The 8,919-nt window shown below is 32.6% G+C and overlaps 1 non-coding gene across 1 annotated transcript; it reads left to right on the forward strand.

Annotated features, from left to right (window-relative positions):
* On the forward strand, window positions 1–71 carry Trnag-ccc. Its single transcript has one exon. It is a non-coding gene; the product is annotated as a tRNA-Gly (tRNA).
* The last annotated feature ends 8,848 nt before the right edge of the window (window positions 72–8,919 follow it).

The following is an 8,919-nucleotide window of genomic DNA, read 5'->3' on the forward strand; positions in this document are numbered from 1 at the left end:
GCACTGCTGGTGTAGTGGTATCATGCAAGATTCCCATTCTTGCGACCCGGGTTCGATTCCCGGGCAGTGCAGCGAATTTTTTATTTTTATCTATAACTCATTGGTCATTAGGACTCGCTTTTTTATTATTTTACTGTTTATTACATAACTTTGGGCAATTATATTTTATTCGTCAATTACCATTTCAATCTTAATTATTTATGAAAATCGCGGTAGGTGGGTGTGGGAACTAAATGGTATTGAGCGCTAAAATTCCTGACGAGCCGAAACGCAGAGCCATGGGAACAAAACAAATTAGGCTAATTTTATACTTTGTCGTATTTTCTGACTCATTTGTTACTAACGGATAAAAAAAATATACAAACCTATTTTCCTCACTATATGAAGCTATTGAGAATTAGTAATGGGTCAGCGATTCGTCAGTAGTTCCATTTATCATTGGTAATGAAATGATGCGATTTTTGTTCCTACCGCGCACAATTATTGTTGAGAGACATCGTACCCAGGACCGGGTATCAATGTGCGTTAACCTCTAAACAACTTATTTTATAAACAGACGTTAAATAATGTAAAATACACTCGGTTAATCTCTGATTATATTAAAAATAAACTTAAAACTTTATTTATGCGTTTCTTCAGTAGAAAATTAAATAAATATATAAGCAGCGTAAAAAAATCTAGCTTTATACTTTAACTACGTGATATTTGAAGATTTTTAAACTTATTATATTTAATAAGGAAAATCAGCAGGGCTGCAATACAAATAAGCAATATGAGCACAGAAGATACTAAGCGGAAAACTAATAATATAGGTTATAACTGAAATTATATGATAATTTAATTTATAGTGAAGAAACTTGACTTACTATTTTGGTAATTTCTTAGATATCTTATCGTAAAAATGACTGGTAAAAGCTTACAATTATAATTTGGTATAATTATTGATTACAGCGCCATCTATTGGGCGTGAAGTGATTCAAAACTTGAAAGTGTAAAACAAACGCATTGAACTGTGGACCACATTCAGGTTTTAATTAGTATAAAACACGTGTAAAGCTAGTATAATTTAAGTGCCGGGTTCAATCCCGGAATTAAAATCAATTAAACATAAATAATTATAAACTAATTACATAAACTTTTATTAGCAAGCTCATAAAATATTAATGTTATTTTGCGTTAGGTTATTAAGAATGTGTCGACTCCCTTTTAATAGTCTTAATAATGTAAGGACGAAAGAATGTAGGAGATGTTCCAGATAATTAAAAATATCGACATTTATAGAATAGCCTGGGTATGACATGGACAAAAGCGTCCCCGGATCATGGTTTAGAGGGAAGCTATTAATATTGATTATCAAAGAACAGGACCTTTTCCTGTCAGAAATAGCAACTCCTCCAACCGAGAGAGAATCCCCGACCCGTCTGGCCCACCAGAAAGCCCCAATCGCTATGGACAAGATATTATATATATCGTTAGTCGGAATAACTTTGTTAGCACGTTCTAGTTCTAATTACCTATACGTATAATATTGGAAGCACATTTAATTAAACTTCACTGATTTGTCTCTAATTATTACTTTCATATGTGATATACACTATGTACGAAGTTTGTATTATGTATGTACTTACATTATTTTTACAAATGGTGTACCTATTTGTATATGCTTATATTTGTATGTTTTGCATTAGTAAGTCGTAAGATAGATGGTGTGAAAATGTCTAATATGTCAGTCTACTATCATACGAAACTAGGTACTTACTTACGTACTTGAAAATTATATAAACTATTAAAAATACTAGAACCTTTTTCTTATTTCAGTTTCTATTCTTCCTACTTATGGTGCGGAATCTTTTTGAACATGATTTGGTGATGTCTATCTGAATCTAGTTTTCTCCTGTTACGAAACTGGGAATAGGACTGGCAGACTTCTTCGTTAATATTGCTAGTATTTAGGCGAGTGGAGGACTAGAAACCTTGTACTAGTACGAGTAACCTTATGGGTAGGTACTAATAAAAGTGAATAAGCAAATGAGTTATTTCACAAAGACATGAATCTTGCGACAAAATTACACCGTTATAGAGTGAAATTATGACTAGACGTCAACGCTTCAGCCTGCGAATCATAGTCTTGAGGTCGTAGGTTCGAGCCCCGGCTGTGTACGAATAAACATTCCGTCTATCTGCATATTTAATGTTAGCTCAGAAAGCATCGTGAGGAAACCAGCTTACCCTAGACTCAGAAAGTCGACGGCGTGTGTCAGGTACATAAAGCACACCTACTTGCCTATTAGATAGATAAACGATCATGAAACAGCAACAGAAATTTGAGGTCAAGATCTAAAAAGATTGTAGCGGTTTGTTTTTGTTTGTTAAATAAATAGACATACATCATTGCATTCTTCAATATCTGGAAATTAAGTCTTATCCATGCTAATATAAGCCATAACTGAACAATAACCAATAAATATTTATAGCTATGTCAAATTAGTATTTGAAAAGCACTAATTATTTTCACAATTCGGTCACCGGCAAATCAACAATATTGTTCCGTTTTCACTTTGAACTCTAATGAGTGAAATACGACCGAGCCGCATTTTAATTTAGCCTTACACGTTATTTATTAAAGGAACGCAGTATATTATTATATATTCATGGTATATTCATATATACATAGTTCCATAATTTCATATTTATCTACTCGAATGATTAAAACAGGCAGGCCAGTGGAATTTTACTGTCATGGCCGAAACGAAAGAAATTAGTATTAACTCAGAGCAGTGTTGGCCTAGCTTCAGAGCACGATACTCATTTCTGAAGTCGTAGGTTCGATCCCCGGCTGTATACGAATGGACTTTCTCCCTATGTTTAAGCATTCACACGAACGGTGAAGAAAACCGTCTTGCCTTAGACCCAAAATCAGCGTTGACATCGTGTGTCAGGCACAGCTGAAGGCACACTACATGCGTATTAGATTGAGAAATGATAATGAAACATTCAGAAATCTGAGGTCAAGACCTAAAATGGTTGTAGTGCCATTGATTTAAATTACATTGAGATAAAAGGGGAAATGGAGCTCAAGGGATAGACAGATTAAACCGTGTTAGTGGTGTCCTATGTTTGTTTTTTTATCTCCATAATTGGGGGTTGGCCGTCATGAAGCGTGTTTTCAGACAGCAATCCTTTTGCCTAAATACCTTTCACTTGTTAGCGTTACGCAGCTGTAACTTATTCCTTCTCACAACAAGCCCTGGATTTTACTAATAAATGTTTTAAAGGGTAGAACGGACTACATGATGCTTCCGGAATTGCTTAGACTGCACTTAAGTATTTCAGATTCCGGTTGCATGTAGTGCAACTGTTGAGAGTTGCTCAACTGTACTTTATCAGCAGTCAAGTCACCGATTCCGAAAATTTCCATTGTTTGTTACATAAGTTTTCTGAACATTCCAAATCTATCAGGTACCTGGAAGACGATAATACTACATTTATTGTCCTAGTATGTTTCACTAGCATGCGTCAATTAACTTAAGTAACATAGGCTGTATAAGAAAATGAATTTGTAGCGCCATCTACAATCTGTGCTTACAAAACACTGCGATGTTGATGTTATTCTTGCCGCTTAAGATGTATAGAAGTCTCCACCTTAGCCTCTTCCCGATTTAGGTTGGAGGAACATACACCATTCTTCTTTCACAATTCTATTCAATAAATATCCAGCCGTATGAAGCCGAGATATGCCACTAGTATAAGTTGTCTACTCTTTTCATTATCTTACACATCCTGTATAATTGTCAAATATCTAACTTTGTTTTACAAAATAGATACCTGATATTTTAAATATAACCTCCAAGCATTAAAAAGTATTTAATTGCTTGCTTATTTGTATTGATTGGTATAACCAAGAGACTTAAACGTACTATTAAGCAACAATTTATTTATCTAATACATAAAATGTTCGTGTCACGGCGTTTGTAATTAATCTCCTCCAAAATGGCTCGACCGATTTTCGTGAAATTATGTGTGCTTGTCTGTTGTGTCGTCGTTGTTGTCGTGAAATTATACTAAGGCCGGCTTAGTAAAATATAGCTAGTATTTTATATGATCGCAGTAAAATTTTGAAAGGTGTCTATATCATATAGTATACACAGAAGAGGAAATGAAATAAAACTATACGTCAACCTTTTTCAAAGATAATATTTTCAAAAACATGAATACACAATCAAAGAGACGATAGACCTTACAATTCGTTTCTGACATCTCAAACATCGAAATAATTAAAAGCATTTAAACAATTTGATTATCTATATTCCATTAGAACATCATCTATTCGGAACATTAAAAGTCACAATTCATTATAGTTTTCGTCATAACTCTTGAATAGGGATGTCGAGTGTCCATTACAGACATCGATGAATCTCAGATGTTATCGATACAATCATGCACAGTCACTTGACTAGGGTGGCATTACGTCTACATTTATATTTAATTTATTAAACAGGAATGTCAGGTTTTAAACTCATACGGTGGTTAAGACGTTTAGTGGAGGTGACGCACGTAAGTTGAAAGCTAATCAAAATGTTTTAATCTATGATGCGATAACGCTAGTGATGTTTTATCGATTAATATCAATTAATTAAAAAATATCGAAATATGTTTATAACAACATTCTCCATCTAATAAATTTCCCGTAATTAATAATAATAGTTTATAATATAAAATCGATAAATTATAGTCTTTAAAATATGTATTTAAATCTAACAAAATTGGAAATAAATAAATAAAAATAAGTAAAAAGCAGCAGTGTGGCTTAAAAGAGGAATTAGTAACAAAGATACAAAAGGGAATGCTTCGTTCTACAAGGCAACCGTGGATGATGATGTCGGGTTGGTTAGGCCTTGTCGTAGAAACCTGGACAAAAAGTACCCACAGCCGACGAGCACGCAAGATGAATGTCATAAAAGTAGATGAAGCGAGAAAGAGACCGTAACAACTGGAAATCCGTGGTCGCTGCCTACCCCTTCGGGGAAAAGGCGTGAAATTAATATTTAAAACTGAAAATCTAATTCAAATAGGATTCAGAGAAAAGTCCAAGACTAGTTAAAGTTAACTACAACGTTAACCACTGAACTACAAAACGAATATATTCAAGGAGCAAAAACTTGTACATAAGAATGGTTTTAAGTCAAGTGCTCAAGCATACTTCACTTGTTTTGTTTGCTAAGTGTTAGCTCAGAGCACGGCTTAAGTTTAAGTGATCTATTTAATAGCTCATGACAGGCACTATTTAATTTAATCTTCTGAGTATTTTACTTTAAAATATTCATTATTTTATTAGCAAATATTGCATGTTAATGCAATATTTGATCTAAGTATATTTGAACATTGCCAACTTGCAACAAATCTCTCATAAGTAAGTACAGTATAATTAAAATTGTATAATTTGACCTAAAGAGAATACTCGCTGAAGGAAATTTTGCACTGAAGAGGTAAACGCCGAAACTAAAGCCTATTTCAGGCTTAAGACAAATTGTATCGAAAATTTGTATGACCGCTATAATCGTGGTATCGCTCGCAAATACTATCATAAAACATTTTGATGTTAGCCCACCGTTATCAGCTTCGGAGTAGTGAAAAGTCGTAGGATTTCTATAGAAGTTTAAAGATGTTTGACTATTATGACTTAAAGAAATTCTGATGACTGAATGAATATAATAAAATAATAATATAAATGAAATGCGAGGCCTAAGACCGAACGCGATGGAGACTCGCTGTGGACGCCCTCTGCCCCACCTAGGGGATAGGACATGAGAAGAGAATGAATATATATATGCCTATAATTTCTATTATACTACATAGAGCATCATAGAATTTTAAATAAACTTTTTATCTTTTAAGCCTTTGTAGTTCACTTTTCAAACAATTCAATTCTTTGATGTTACATTTTAAGTTGAAATTAAAATAAACAAATGTTTCTGCTTTGTCTATGAAATGGATGTTTTGGTTATACAGTGAAAGAGTATGTTCTCATCCGGCATTCTTATATTATTGATCTATTTACGTTATATTTATTTGAATATCCGTTGATGGAATATTTCAGAATCATTGCATCAAATTCTTAAATGTCTAATAATACCAATTCGATACAATTCAAACCCTGGGACTCAAGAAAATTATATAGTCTTGTACCAAATTGTATTTTTGTTAACAAATAAACCATTAAGAAAGCAATAAATTAGTTGGTTACTTCCGCAAAATAACAAAACATTTTAATATATAAAACAAAACATTCTTGAAATTCAGAGTCCCTTTTTAATTCTTTTACTTAAAATATATATTATAATGTTTTACGTGTTGTCATTATTACAATATTTTTGAAATAGGTACTTTTTAAAACAGTTCATTTTGTATACTAGCATAGTATTACTTAGAAATAATAAACGTGTGTGAACGAAGTGATTAGAATTAGTTGTAACTACTATTTTAAACTACTACCATAAAAAAACTCAATTTGCAATCGTGGAATTTATTAATGTGTATTTTTTTAGAGCGTGCGTCACCTATACGATGGACCAGATCAAGTCTGCCGTAGGAGATTCACTCATTGTGTGCAGGATGAACTCTAAAAGGCAACGATGGCGAAAAGTCGTGAAGCGCATACCATCTAGTACTGTTAATACTACATAGCGATTACGACTGCTCTGTCAATTGTACCAGATAAGAAGAATTTTTTTCTGTAAAATCCCGCTTGTTCTAGTGTGTGATGAAAGTGAATGATTAAGGCATCATGTTAAAATATGCAACGATTACGATGTAAAGGATTTATACGACTTTATATATACTAAGTAAGGGATTTAAGACAATAACTGTGAGGTGCGTGGTCCTCATAATTATCATTTCATCACACCATTTAACGCATCACACCAAATAAAACTACGTATTATTACAAGTAGATATTGCACTTGTGGAAAATTTTAAACCACGGAAATTAAATAGATATATGATGATTATCACGCTATTAGGATCCTTAGGCTCCTTCAAGAAAAGAGCGTTCAGATTCTTAAAAGACCAGCAACGCACTTGCGAGCCCTATCGCATTGAGAGTGTTCAGATGAACTTCATACGCGTTTGTTCCCGTTTGTTCTAAAATAAAAAAATACTACGAAGAAAATAATTTAACTATCGTGTCATATATTTAATTATCTAAAATGAAACATACCAAAATAAATAAATATTTCATACTCTTTGGAGCCGGTTTCATTTTTTTAAAATACACGTTATTTTTTACGCTCATTTTATAAATCCTATACGGATATTTCTTATTAGGGTCTCTATACAAACTGGTATCGACCTGCATAGGCAGCTTTTCCCGCTTCATGAATTTGTAATGGCTGAATACATTGCGTTTAACTAATGCTTTTTATTACACCATTAATGTCAAAAACATTCGCTATTGTAAACACTGGTTAGATTTATTGAGCGAGTATTATAATGCGGCTTACTTGTTGATGGTAAATACAAATAAATAAACTAAAGAATTGTGGTTGTTTCAAGTAGTATCTTACAGTCGCTGACATGATCAATAGTTGTATTAAAATGCAATTCAAACTGCGTAAATTCAAGATTGTCTCCAATAGTCCTGTTAAGCGATAATGCCTTGTATTCACTAAATTAATGAATACTTTTGAATTGATAAACGTTTTGTGTAATCATAAAAAACATAAAATATTGAATAGGTGCATCTTGCGTCTTTTGCATTAATTTTATAAGGCAAATATGTGAAAGAAAATAACTATAGGACTTAGGAGAGTTCTTGAATCTGTATCCCGATGGGGTGTTCCCTGTGAGATACGATCTCCAATTGTTTAAAGAAAAGATACTCCTCCGTCCTCTGTGTCTGGCCACTCACCCTCTATGATGCGCTGCAATGGCTACCAGAAAAAAATACATTTCTATATAAAAAAATTATACTGCTAAATAGAAATTGATATCATTGAATTTTACAAGAAGCGGTCTATTCTATACCGTATACATTGGTAAAGTTATCTTTTTCTATATCCCAAAAATTCAAGAATATTTACTATATTTCATAAAGATAAGACGGCCATAGTAAAATAAGTTCTAAAATTAGTCCTAATTAATTGTCAATTCAACACATCAACTCTCAGAAGTGTTCGCAAAGTGTTTGTTTAACACAATTACTGTATCGCACCTGTGATCTATATATAGAGGGCTCGCTCCACTGTCCATCACACGCTGAATCTGTTTCTTATTAATGTACTTACTAGGTAAATATATGAGTTTCTTTTTACCAAAAACTTCCATTGATATTTGTATCATATAGATTTATAAAATCTTAGTATGTCGTATTTTCCTCTCAGTCACCACTTTAGATACTGTTGCATTATTTAAATAATATAAAATATATGTCAATTTACGTAGGGTAACCGGAAAATAGGTAACATATACTGCTTATTTTCCGTGAAATGTACCTATGTTTTTCTATTACCATAACAATATTGCTTATTACAGAGGAGTTGTGATTTTTTTAGTTATCTATTTAATTATATTTTAATAGAGAAAGTGTAAGCAGTACAGAAGCCTAAATTAAGTATAAGGTTTAATAATCTAATACTAATAAATATAAAAGTCTAATTTTAAAAAACAACACAAAAGTTTAAATGATATTTCTCAAAAAATAAAAACACCTTCGTTTAAGTTACTCTAAGATCTCCGTAAATCAACAAAAATCGAACATAAAATATATTAGGGGCATGACATCGATACGAATTTAATTAATCCAAAACAGAATTAATTAAGCTAAGCATTAATTTATCGCCCACACATCCCCTCTTTTCTAATCATGCGGAGCCTAATTCGCTAAATATTAGCCAAAATAGCGCGAAAATTGTTTTGTGCGCG

This window comes from Pieris rapae, chromosome 10 (genome assembly GCF_905147795.1).
Source record: "Pieris rapae chromosome 10, ilPieRapa1.1, whole genome shotgun sequence".
Lineage (NCBI taxonomy): Eukaryota > Metazoa > Arthropoda > Insecta > Lepidoptera > Pieridae > Pieris > Pieris rapae.